The following is a 12588-nucleotide window of genomic DNA, read 5'->3' as shown; positions in this document are numbered from 1 at the left end:
TGGGCTCCAGTGTGAGGCTCTGAATCTTGGCCATCACCTGCTGGGAATTACAGGACCTTCTCCTGGCAGGGTCAGGCTGTCAGGGTTCTTGGCTGAGGAAAGAGGAAGCTGGAAGCTGGGTGGGACAGGGTGGGAGGTGCCAGGGCTTTGGCGTAAGTTTTCCTGTTATTCTATTCTGCTGACTAGCTCCTAAATTTAGTTTAGGTTAAAAAAAGAAATGTTTCAAGTACAAAGTGAGTTGAGAAGTCCCCTGGGGCAGCTAGCTGTGCTGTGGATACACACTGCTTGAACTGACTCGATATTCATTTTTTTTTAATCAGGTGTCATCTCGCTGGAGGGCAGAAGGATTCCCTGGAACCTGGGGGCGAGCAGGACAGAGGAAACAGAATGTACATGGCCAGTGATGTCTTTTAACCACAGAAAGGGCTGGGAGAAGCAGGGGACCCTCTATTTGAATAAACCCAGTGGAAGACAGAAGCCCCGTTTCATACTTGTCTCAGATCTTCAAGTCTAAATCTTGAATCTCCTCAACTACACAGAGCAGTGTTTCTCCCAAGTCGTCTGACACCCACTGTGTTCTCTGGATCATTCCTTCCTAGAGAACCTTGCTCTTGGAGAGCTGTGATCTGCTCTCACCCACTTGTCTTTCCGGCCCACTGAATCACGCATGACCGGGAAGGGCTGGGTGGTGTGTGGAGCTTGGGAAGCACTCTCACTGCGGTGGTCCCCATTGTGGGGTTGCCACGGCGAGCTACGTTTCTACCCTCATCTCTCTATATTACCACGGAATCTCTGACTGAGGACTCATGGACTCACCCAGTGTGATAAAGCCCAGCCAGGACCTCCGACCCCAGCTGCAGGGCTTTTCAATGTACAGACACATAGAACTGAGAGGAAATCGATTTGAAAACTGTAAGTTGAAAAACTAGTTGCCTGACATTTGGTGCAAGACTGAATCTGAGGAATGGGGGCTGTGTAACTTTGGGAACGTGTCTTTTCCAGCCTGTGTAGACCCCAGGGAACTTTGCAGTTGTTCCCTGAGCATGGACTGAGTCAAACTTGATGTCCTTTCATCTCCCCACCCGTCCCCTCATCCATATCCTGTGAAATTTCAGAGTGCCAGACCTCATGTAAATAAACCGAAAGCAATTTAAGTCATTTATGTTCTTACTATACCAAGAGTTGTTTAGTCGTGGAGGAAGACGGGGTCTTCTACGAATGGAAGGGTCTTGGCTATTTGCATTGATGTCAGAGGAAGGATTAGATGCTTGAACGAAAAGAAAAAGCTGAGGGATGGGGGCAGGAAGGAGGGAGCTGGGACCCAAGCCCCCACCTCCCTGAGTCTACCTGTCACCAGGAAGGCTGATGATGCCAGATGCTGTCCTGATGCCCCTCTGGGCGGTGTCTCCACCTGCTTATTTTCAGGAGAGGCCTGGCAGAGGAGGTGGGTACAGGACATTGCTAAGTGGATTGAAAATGTCCCCCCAAATTCATGTGTAACCAGAACCTCAGCATGTGACTTTATTTAGAAGTAGGATCTTTGCAGATGTTAAGTCATGATAAGGTCACAGTGAATTAGAGCGGGCCCTAAATCCAATGCCTGCTATCCTTCTAGGAAGAGGAGAGAGGCCCGGGGAGAAGGCCATGTGAAGCTGGACGCAGAGATCCGGGTGGTGCAGCCACGGGCAGGGAATGCCAAGGACGGTGGCTGGGACAGGCGGGGAAGACTCCTCCCTGAGCCTTCAGGGGAGCGTGGCGGCACTACCGCTTTGATGCCAGACTTCTGCCCTCCAGACTATAAGAGGATAAATGTCTGTTGTTTTAAGAACAAAAGAATTAACACCTAGTTTGTGGTAATTGTTATGGCAGCCCTAGGAAATGCACACCCCTGGGGACACCTTCTTCCAGGGACCTGTGTCTGAAAGCATAAAAGCAAGTGCCTTCCAGCATCTGGCAGGGCAGTGGCCCTGGCCTCAGCGCACCCACCCTGCTGTCTCCCTCCTCGCCGTTTCCTGCTCAAGGCTCGGTGGCTGCTGGCAAGGCCTCTGTGGTGAAGGGCTTCAAGAGCAGGCCTGGCGTTGGCCCACCTTCCGAGCTGGACTGGACGGACAGCTTGGCTCGCTGCTGTGGCCCGTTTCCTCTTTGTGAGCGTGTGCTGGAGAGATAAGGGTGAGGGAGGAAGCGGAGGAGGCCAGGGCTGCAGAGTGGAGGAAGCTGACGGAAAGACTCAGAGAAACAGCCACCCAGCGGGTGTGAGGGTTGGCCTCAATGCCGTGGACAAGGCTTTACAGAGGGGGCTGGAACGGGAGGCCTTTGTGGTCACAGTTCTGTCCCTCATTCACTATGTGATCCGAGCAGGACACACTTCCCAGCTGCCTCCGTCTCCTCATCTGAGGAATGGGCCGATTCACACACAGTATCGCATCTGAGGGTCTGCTGAGGATGTCACACGCATATCCCTGGCCAGGCTGCTGGGAGGACAGAGTGGGCAAGCAGGTGCAAGACCTTGTCTCCCTGGTCAGTGCCTGAAGCAGTAGCTGCTAGAGGACTGCAGCGATAGTGTCGATTCCTCAGTAAGATGTTGCTGTCTGGAAAATTCCTACAGCCAACGGCCAAGCTCCTGGCATTTAATGCTGGTGTCACCAAAGATTGGTTCTGATCTCTCGAGGGCTTGTTTTTAATAAGGGTACTTCATGCCCCCAGAGCATGCAGACTGGTGTCACATGCAGCCCTGAGTCACATCATGGTATCACCTGTTTCCTTCATGTAAAGCTAGGAGAAAAATGGTGTGACCATCCCAAATGTTCAAGTCACCATCACCCTGACCTTTAACCCTGGCTTCAAAGAAGGATCCAGATGTTTCTTGTGCTTAGAGCTCCCAGAACATGACTCCCTCCTCTATAAGACATTATCTGATGACAAGAAGGTTCTGAGCGATGTGAGGGAGTGAGAAGATTTTCAGAGTATCTGCCGTTAGAATGACTTAGAAATGGAAGACTCATGTGCAGAAATTGGGATCCCATGCACGCTGGACTCTCGTGAGGAGGTGCAGAAGTTATCTCTTCCCCTGGGAATTCTCTGTATTAGAACTTGGGTATTTATCAACCACCTCACTGGCTGCTTGAAGGATGGTCACCTTTTTCTGTATAGGGTTGCAAAGAAATGAAGTTGCAAAAGGGCACAAAGCAACTCCATATCCTTTGGAAATTGTAGAGTCCCAGGCCTCATGTAAATAAACCGAAAACAACTGAAGTCGTTAATGTTCTACTAAGCCATGAGCTCTTTAGCGGTGGAGGAAGATGGGGTCTTACATGAATGGAAGGGGCTTGGCTATTTGCACTGGTATCAAGGGAAGGACTAGCTGCTTGAACTAAAAGAAAAAGCTGAGGGATGGGAGCAGGAAGCGGGGAGCAAATCTAACTGAATAATGTAAATAAAGGAGCTGAGATTATTGAGCAGGTACTATGAGCTGGGTCAGATTTTACTCCCAAGAAATCTGAGTGATTCTGCCTCCTCCTAGACAGGGAATGTGTTGCTTACCTTTGCGTCCACACCTGGCTCATACCAACCATGCAACCAATATTTGCTCATCAGATGAAGGTTGTCAAGGGCTTAGACAACACTTCAGTAACTCTTTAAGGGAAACCACCCTCCCATTTCATCTTACCTGCTTGGCTTTCGGTATTTATCATGTCAGTGACTCTTTATCCCAGACCTGAGGTCAATTTCGGGCAGCCGCCAGGGTCATTAGAGCCGTGACGTTAACACACACCTGGCCCAACTGGTGTCTGTGACCAGGCTTGTTAGGCTCAGCAGAGAGCCAGCATCCTGGCCACCGGCGAGGGCATCTCCGTCCTGGGAACACCCTCTCCTCCCTGCCTTTGGTCTCTTCTCCTGCATCTGGCACCCATCACCTGCCTGGGCCTTCTCCATCCCTCCAACCACCTACCTGGACTTAGCTGGCTTCCAATTTCAGCAAGGAGAGGGGTGAGGGGCTGGAGGCAGGGCCTGGCCTGGGGTCTCCCGATGCCTCATACTGTGACTTGGCTCTTGTAGCCGCTGCTCGGCCTCTGGGGTGAGTCAGTGGGAGGTGGAGGCTGTGGAAGGGGGCGCAAAGGCTCCAGGGTTCTACCTGGAAGCAGAGTGAGTTTGCGCCATCATTATCAAAGGAAATAATTACAGGCCAGAGACGCAGCTCCCTGTGGCCTGATTTGGGCTATGACGTCCCTGAGAAAGCTTCTGAGTTGAGAGATTTTGGCAACCCCCAGGGCAACCGATTTCCTCTTGGCACCTCATTACTATTTTTCCTGGCTTAGAAACGTATGTCAGCCCCGGCCAATGTACATTCTGTGACACTTAAGAATTGCTAATATATGGGTGGAGTTACACTCATGTGTCCACACTGTGATGGTTCCTTCTGGGTTCCAGAAGGGATGCAAAGGTGAATTCAGCACGCATCTTGTCTTCAAGAACTCTGGCATAGCAGGGATACAAGCGCACATGTGTGTATGCAGACACACACACACACACACGCTGTATTAGTTCTGCTGCTGCTCTAACAACTTATCACAAACACAGTGGCTTAAAACAATGCACGCTTACTATCTGGCGCTCCTGAGCCAGCCGTCTGACCTAGGCCTCCCGGGTCTAACGTGGAGGTGGTGGTGCTGCTCTCCTTTCCGGAGTTTCTGTTCTCCTGAGCTTCCCGGCTTCTTCCTGCCCTGGGCTGGTGGCCCCTCCTCTATCTCTGACCCTTCCGTGCTTACATGGCTCCGTGCCCACATCTGGGGAAGGATCCCTACTTTGAGGGCTCGTGTGATTCAACTGGGCTCACCTGGATAGTCCAGAAGAATTTCTCCATCTCAACCACGATCACATCTGCAAAGTCCCTTTTGCCATGTAAAGTAACATATTCATGGGTTCCAGGGATTAGGAGATGGCCCTATCTTGCCGTATTTTGCCAGGGGCTGGAAGGGTATCAGTCTGCCTACCCTAAACATATGTACACATAAATAGTGGCCATAAGTATATATTTATGTTTATATATGTATAAACAATTCCTATAATACAACATAGATGAGTGATTCGGAGTTGATTGGAGCTCCTGCCTGGGATGTAGTCCAGATCTGGGATTTGAGAGGTGAGGCAGCGTGTGTAGGGATTAGTTTGCAAAAGTATACGCTCAGTAACAAGTGTGACATATATCTCTAAATCATCTCTTCATTTCTATCTATCATCTATCTACCTATTTTTATTTTATTTTACGTATTTATTTGTTTTAGTGACAGGATTTCTGTCTGCAGTAGCACCGTCTCTTCAGCCTTCAACTCCTGGACTCAAGTGATCCCCCTGCCTCAGCCTCCAGAGTAGCCAGGACTATACACACAGGCCACCATACCCAGCTAATTCTTAATTTTTAAAGTTTTTTGGTAGAGACAGGAATCTGTGTTTTCAGTGTTACTCATAAGAAGTCATAGTTGAGGAGCAGTGACTGCTCTGTAGGCACTAGGGAAGAAAGAGGTATTTTTTATGCTTGGAAGTTGGAAAGCCTTAAGGAGGAGAGTCCTTGGAGGATGTACAGCTGGTTGTCCTTGGATGGGAGGGTTTTGCAGGTGGGAGGTCAGGCTGGGAAGGAAGCACATCACAGGCAGGGAAGAGGAGCCCTGAGTCTGTCAGTCGGGTTGCAGGTGGGGGCTTTATCAGGGGCAGGTAACGGGCAAGTGATGGAGGTCAGGGCCCCTGACAAGGGTGAAGCCCTGCGCAGCGTTCAGACGCGGAGCAGAACAGGGAGCTATCCAGGACTGTCTGAGGAGCAGAGCCAGCAGCAGCAGCAGCAGCAGCGAGATGGGGTGGCTGGTGGGAGTGGGGAGGACTCAGCCCCACTGTGGGCACAAAGGTGGGGGTGGAGGAGGGTGGGCACCGAGGCTGGTCCTGAGGCAGTGGAGGGTGAGTAAGTCCCTTCAGAAACGTCCAGCGCAGGGCATCCTTATCCAATCCCAGATCAGCAGCCTCAGCACCACCCTGGACTCATTGGAACTGCAGACTCTGAGGCCCTGCCCGGCCCTCCTGAATCAGAAATGCTGGGAAGGGGCCCCGACATCTGTGTTCTCACAAGCCCCAGAGGATTTTGTGGCGCTCAGGTTGCAGAGCCACTGTTCTATGGCGTTTTTCTCCCTCCTGGTCACTCCCTTTCCTTCTCCTGAGTTTGTTCTCCCTGGTGGCCGAGGCTGGGTCTCCACGCACCTCACACTCGGTCGACTTTCCATGGTGACAGGCCCTGGTGAGCCTCTGTGGCTTCTGAGAAGTCACCCAGATGACTTAAAGTTAAATCACCTGATTTGCAGCAGAGCCGGGGTCCGTGGGGGCATCGCTCTTGACGACAGCAAGGGCTGTTAAACAAATGCGGACGGCCAGGAGTTCCCCTTCTTCCCAAGAGTTCGAGGAAATAGCTTCCTTGCAGCGTCAGGGATTCAGAGAGAGGAAACAGGACTCTCTTCTAGCGTGTGATGTCAACACAGGAGTGACAATGGATGTCCCACCTCCAGTGTCCCTAAAAGTGGGTGCTCATTCAGGGCGACCCTGCCTCAGGGTGGGGAAATGGACAGACAGCTTTGTGCAGCCCTGCGTCCTCCCTAGTGTCGGGGCCTCCTCATCGGCTCCATTCCTCTCTGAAATATTCCAAAGAGGACGTTATAAGATCCAGAATGAGGGTGTTCTCGTAAATGTAAACTCCCCTCAGACTGTAGCAGAAACCTATGGGAGACCAGATAAATTGGGGGCTCAGTCCCCCCAGCTTGTCCAAGTCAGGGACAGTTTCACTCCTGGGCTGTGCCACCGGTGCCGAGGGTGAGCTGGGCCAGGAATGGAACGATGATGGGATGAGAATAGGTAAACAAAGCTAAGTTTCTGTAGAAAGTGCATCAACTATGAGGTCTTTCACTTTATTTTCTGATTTGCAAAGGTACTTCTGATTTTCCCACTGTCAGCCAGGGATATCTTTCTCAGATGTTCTTTTTCCAGCGTGAGAGAACCAAGGGCATTTGAAGCAAAGATTGAACCTAGGAACAGAGAGGACGGTATGGTGCCTGATCTGCCTGGGCCTGAGCAGACGGACTTCAGCACAGTGGGGGAGACTGGGCTGTGGGCAGAGACAGCAGAAGGTGGATAAGGACGAGGGTCTCTGGGTTGGATGCCGGCTCCACCGCTTACCCGCATGTCATTCCCGGCGAGAGAGAGGACAGAGAGAATGACGCTGCCCCTGCCTCCCAGGCCCATCTTCAGAGGCCACTGTCCCCTGTGGCTCTGACACAGGCAGTCTCCCTGGCCTATCCCTGCTCTGATGGGAAGACTTTGTGCAAAAAGGGGTGCTGGCTCCTGATTTAATTTTTTTAAATGAACTTAAAAAAAATCGGGGTAAAATACCTAACATAAAATTTACCATTTTAGTCCTTCTTGAGTGTACAATCCAGTAGCATAAAAGACATTCATACTATTGCATAGCTATCACCATGATCCATCTCCAGAACTTTTTTTTTTATCTTGCATAACTGAGACTCTGTCGCCATGACACACCAACTCCCTCCCTCCCTCCTCCTCTCATCTCCTGGTAACCATGGTTCCATTTTCTGTCTCTATGATTTGATTATTCTTGGTAACTCATATAAATGGAATTATACAGTATTTGTCCTTTTGTATCTGGCTTATTTCATTTAGCATAATATCCTTAGGGTTCACCTATGTTGCAGCATGAGTTAGAAGTTCATTTTTTTAATGGCTGAATAATATTTTATTACATGTATTATCACATTTTATTCATCTATCGATGGACATTTGGGTTGCTTCTACCTTTTGGCTGTATGAATAATGAGCATTGGTGCAAATATCTGTTCAAGTCTTTGCTTTCAATTTGCTAATGTAGGTAGCCAGAAATGGAATTGCTGTATGATATAGTAATTCTCTGTTTAATTTGTCAAGGAGTTACAGTACCACAGCTACTTCCTCGCTTTACATTCCTACCAGCAATGCACAAGTGTTCTGATTTTCTTTTTAATGTCAGGTATCCTATCCTGTACACAGGAATGGGCAAAGATGTTATGACAAAGACACCGAAAGCAATCACGACAAAAGCAAAAATTGACAAGTGAAATCTAATTAAACTAAAGGGCTTCTGCACAGCAAAAAAACTATCAACAGAGTAAACAGACAAGCTACAGAACGGGAGAAAATATTTGCAAACTATGCATCTGACAAAGGTCTAATATTTAGCACCTATAAGGAACTCAAACAAATTTACAGAAGAAAAACAAACAACCCCATTGAAAAGTGGGCAAAGGACACGAACAGACACTTCTCAAAAGAAGACATACCTGTGGCCAACAAGCCTATGAAGAAAAGCTCCACATCACTGATCACTAGAGAAATGCAAATCAAAACCACAATGAAAAACCATCTCACACCAGTCAGAATGGCTATGATTAAAAAGTCAAAAAATATTAATAACAGATGTTGGCAAGGTTGCAGAGAAAAGGGAACTCCTATACTCTGTTAGTGGGAGTGTAAATTAGTTCAATCATTGTAAAAAGCAGTATGGCAATTCTTCAAAGAGCTAAAAACAGAACTAGCATCTGACCAAGCAATCCTATTACTGAGTATATACCCAAAGGAGTATAAATCATTCTGCCTTAAAGACACATGCACATGAATGTTCACTGCAGCACTGTTCACAATAGCAAACATGTGGAATCAACCTAAATGCCCATCAATGACAGACTGGATAAAGAAAACGTGGTACATATACACCATGCAATACTATGCAGCTATATAAAAGAATGAGATCATGTCTTTTGTGGGAACATGGATGGAGCTAGAGGCTATTATCCTTAGCAAACTAACACAGGAACAGAAAACCAAATGTCACATTTTCTCACTTATAAGTGGGAGGTACATGATGAGAGCTGATGAACACAGAGAAGAAAACAACAGACACTGAGGTCTACTTGAAGGGGAGGGTGGGAGGAAAGAGGAGCAGCAAAGGTAACTATTGGGTACTGGGCTTAGTACCTGGGTGATGAAACAATCTGTACCACAAGCCCCCAGGACACACGAGTTTACTTATGTAACAAACCTTCACATGTACCCCGAACCTAAAAGTTTTTTTTTTTTTTTTAAAGAAAGGAATGGAAAAAATGGAAAAAAAGAAACCCACTAGGTATCCTGAGGTTGAAAAGCGGTATTACGTGAGGTTTTGCTTTGCATTTCCCTAATGGTTAGTGCTGTTGAAGGTCTTTTCGAGCACTTAGTGGCCATCTGTACGCCTTCTTTGGAGAGACATCTATTCAAGTCCTTTGTCTGTTTTTGAGGCTGACCTCTGATTTTATTTCCAGCCGCAAGACTGGCTAGTTGAGCCAAAAGACCCCAATTTCCTTTAATTTTTTTTCTTTTTAACTTTTATTTGGGATGAAGCCACTTGTTCCTGTAACTGGCTAGATGACGTTATGCTTAGACAAAGATGTTTCTGTGGTGTCAGTGAATAGCAGTCCACTACAGTTCTGTCTCTGTAGGGATGGGGGCATTCAGCTACTGCATTTCACTGCCTCCCAGGTGTGCCCACGGAGACTATGATTTGCTTTAGCCAATGCCTCCCCCTTGTAACTGGAGCCAAAGGAAGATTTCGTAGTCTTGGAAAGTAAGTGGTTGAAATTGCTGAAGTAGATGGCGGTGGTTATCAAGGCAGAATGGCCAAGGCAGAGGGAGGAGGCTGGATGTTTGCTGTAGGCTTAAGTCTTGGCTTTAGAACAATGTGGAAGAAGTCTCCAACCTCTTTGTTCTCACTCCCAGCCAGCAGGCAAATATTCATGCTGTTTGTTGTCAGGAAGATTTTGGAAAAATTCTATGGTCGCTTAAATGGGTTGAAGCATGTTTTAAAACTGGACATTACGGTGTGGGATACTTATCATAAGGGAGGCTTGTGTGGGGTGTGGGGTACAGGGAGCATATGGGAACTTTCTGTGTTTTTTGCTCAGTTTTGCTGTGAACCTAAAACTGCTTTAAAAATAAAGTCTATTAAGAAAGGGCTTTAATACCAAAATAATAAAAATAAAAAGATTGTATCAAAAATTAAAAAGTAATAGAAAATATATCTTTCGAGAGGTGTAGCTTTCATAAATAAGGCTTCATTGACAAAGCCAGGTTAATATTCATTGTTATTTAATATTTATTGTTCAGCCTTGCATTCTGGTAGTTAGATGATATCTGTATACTATATGCAGTAATGGAATAAAACCCCATAATCACAGGTCATTCATTCATTTGTGTATGTGTCCATACATGCATGCACACTCACACAACACACATGCACACACATTCACACACTCTCGTGTGTCCTGCATGCAAGACCAGGGAGTCATGAGGGCTTCACGGCAGCAAGTGTGTGTTGAATGTGGACTGCGGCATGGTTAAGGGGGGCTGTGTGTTTTCCGACTATGAAATCTGCCCTGACTTCTCCTTAACTAAGAGTTTGTTTTGCTTTGGTGAGCATCCTGCCTTCCACTGCCCCAACCCCTGGGGTTGCTTGGGCCCTGCCTCTTCCTATATTCACGGCCTCTCTTCAAGTTCTGAAACTCTGCAGCTCTTACCATAAGATCATATCCACTTCTCGAAATTATCTTGGCTTCTGGGACACCATTTTTTCTTGCTTTCCTTTTTATTTCTCTGATCCCCCTGTATTGGTTGGATGACCCACCAGCAATTGAAGAGTAGAATTTAGTAAAGGTACCATTCCAAAGCTGGGGGCAGGGTTGAGGTTGTTGTGACACCCCAGGTCTAGAAACAGTGGGGAGCTCTTACTAGCGCTCTGTCTGAAGGGCCAACATGGGGAGGGAGCAGTTACCATCAGCAGAACCTGGGGAGAGAGCTGGATGGAGCAGGGGCATCTAACAGTTGCTGTCACCTCGGGGTAGAGGGAATGCAGTCCACCTGAAGCAACCAAGCAGGGGGGCCGGGAATAAACACAGAACACCCTCCTCCCTTCTTTCTCCTCCCTCCTCGCTGTGTCTTGATGTGCTGCTCCTTCATGAGGCTGGGAGGCAGGGAGTCATAAATGCAGTTTTTCGGTCAGTGTCCTGGGGCACAGGGCAGAGAGGAAAAGCAGGAAGGGGAGGTCTGCAGGTCCAGAAGGTGTCTGGCTTGCATACCTGTTATGGGCTGAATCGTGTCCCCCAAAATCCATCAGCTGAAGCCTCACACCTCAGCACCTCTGACTGTGACTGAATTTGGAGATAGGGTCTTTCCAGATGTAATTAAAATAAAATAAGGTCATGGGGTGGGCCCTAATCCAATCCGACTGGTGTTCTTATAAGAAGAGATTGGGACGCACACAGAGGGAAGACTGTTTGCAGACCTGGCAAGGGAAAGAGGCCACCTGTAGGCCAAGGAGTGAGGCCTCATGAGAAACAAATCTTACGGGCACCTTGATCTGAGAGTCACGGCCTCCAGAAGTGTGGAAAACTAAACGTGTATTGCTTAAGCCGCCCAGCCTGTGGACTTTGTGATGGCAGCCCGAGTGGATGAATTCACTGCCTAAGTTTCAGCCACCCCCACGCTTTCTTCCCGCACCTTGCTTCATTCTTCTGCTGCACGTATTACCACTGGGTGCGTCCAATGCTTCATTCCCGTCTTTGGTCTGTCTCCCAAAGCTGTTCCCTTCCAGCCAGCCTCTTGCAGGCGGGCTGCCTCTTCGTTCCTGCTGCAGGCCTGGTGACTGGAACAGCGCTCACACACAGAAGGTGCTTGGCCGTGGCAGGCATTTGTTGAATGAAAGAAAGTTTTCCAAATCCCTTCTTTCTAGTGTTTGTAAGGCTGGTTGTGTCGCCGAGACCTCGGACGCTCCCCCCTCCCTTGCGGAGAGCTCGGACACACCTCCTTCCCTTGCCGGGAGCTCGGACACCCCCCTGAACTGGGAGCCCGGGAAAAAAGCCCCGCCGGGACCTACCTGATAGCATTTTGTTCCATCCAGGCCCCACTCCCCACCATTTTGTCCTATCTGGGCCCCACTCCCTGCCTCCCATTTTGTCCTATCTGGGCTCCACTCCCTGCCATTTTGTTCCATCCGGGCCCCACTCCTCGCCATTTTGCCCCACTCACCTTGGGCACAGCCAATCAAATGCCTCCACTCCCTATAAAACCCCACATCTGAGAGGAGTCCGCACGACTTCTCCAGCCCCTCCTGTCGGACCGCAGAACCTCGTCCAGGAGCCTGAATAAATTCCTTTGCATCAGCTCTTCTTGTGCTGGCCTCAGTTTCTTCTCTTTAAACTCAGCAAGAACAAACCTTACAGTGTTCTCCTCTGGTTTCTTCTCCTCTGCTCACCTCTTAACCCCAAGGACCCTAGACGCTGCTCGCTGGTCTGGACCTCTCTAGACTAGTTCCTCCTCCTGGTTCCTCACTTGGGTGAGCAGCCCCGCAATCCAACCACGGTCTGGAGCCAGAGACCCAGAATCAAGCCCTGTCTCCCCGTCATGCCCTTTCTGGCCATCCCCTTCCAAGTCCAGGCCGTCTGCACTGCTGTGGCCTCGTTTCAGCTACACGTG

General features: G+C 48.7%; 1 long non-coding RNA gene across 1 annotated transcript in view; it reads left to right on the top strand.

The window, feature by feature from the left end:
• Positions 1-225: 225 nt before the first annotated feature.
• LOC105712367 (uncharacterized) overlaps positions 226-12588 on the top strand; it is a 29650-nt gene continuing 17287 nt past the window's right edge. The window contains exon 1 of the long non-coding RNA XR_002478316.2: positions 226-912. This is a non-coding gene — a long non-coding RNA (uncharacterized LOC105712367). The remainder of the gene's footprint in view (positions 913-12588) is intronic.

Source organism: Aotus nancymaae, unplaced genomic scaffold (genome assembly GCF_030222135.1).
Source record: "Aotus nancymaae isolate 86718 unplaced genomic scaffold, 86718_ANA_hifiasm-v0.15.2.pri h1tg000022l_1, whole genome shotgun sequence".
Lineage (NCBI taxonomy): Eukaryota > Metazoa > Chordata > Mammalia > Primates > Aotidae > Aotus > Aotus nancymaae.
Note: the sequence above shows the minus strand (reverse complement) of the source record. Positions and strands in the feature narration are given on the sequence as shown.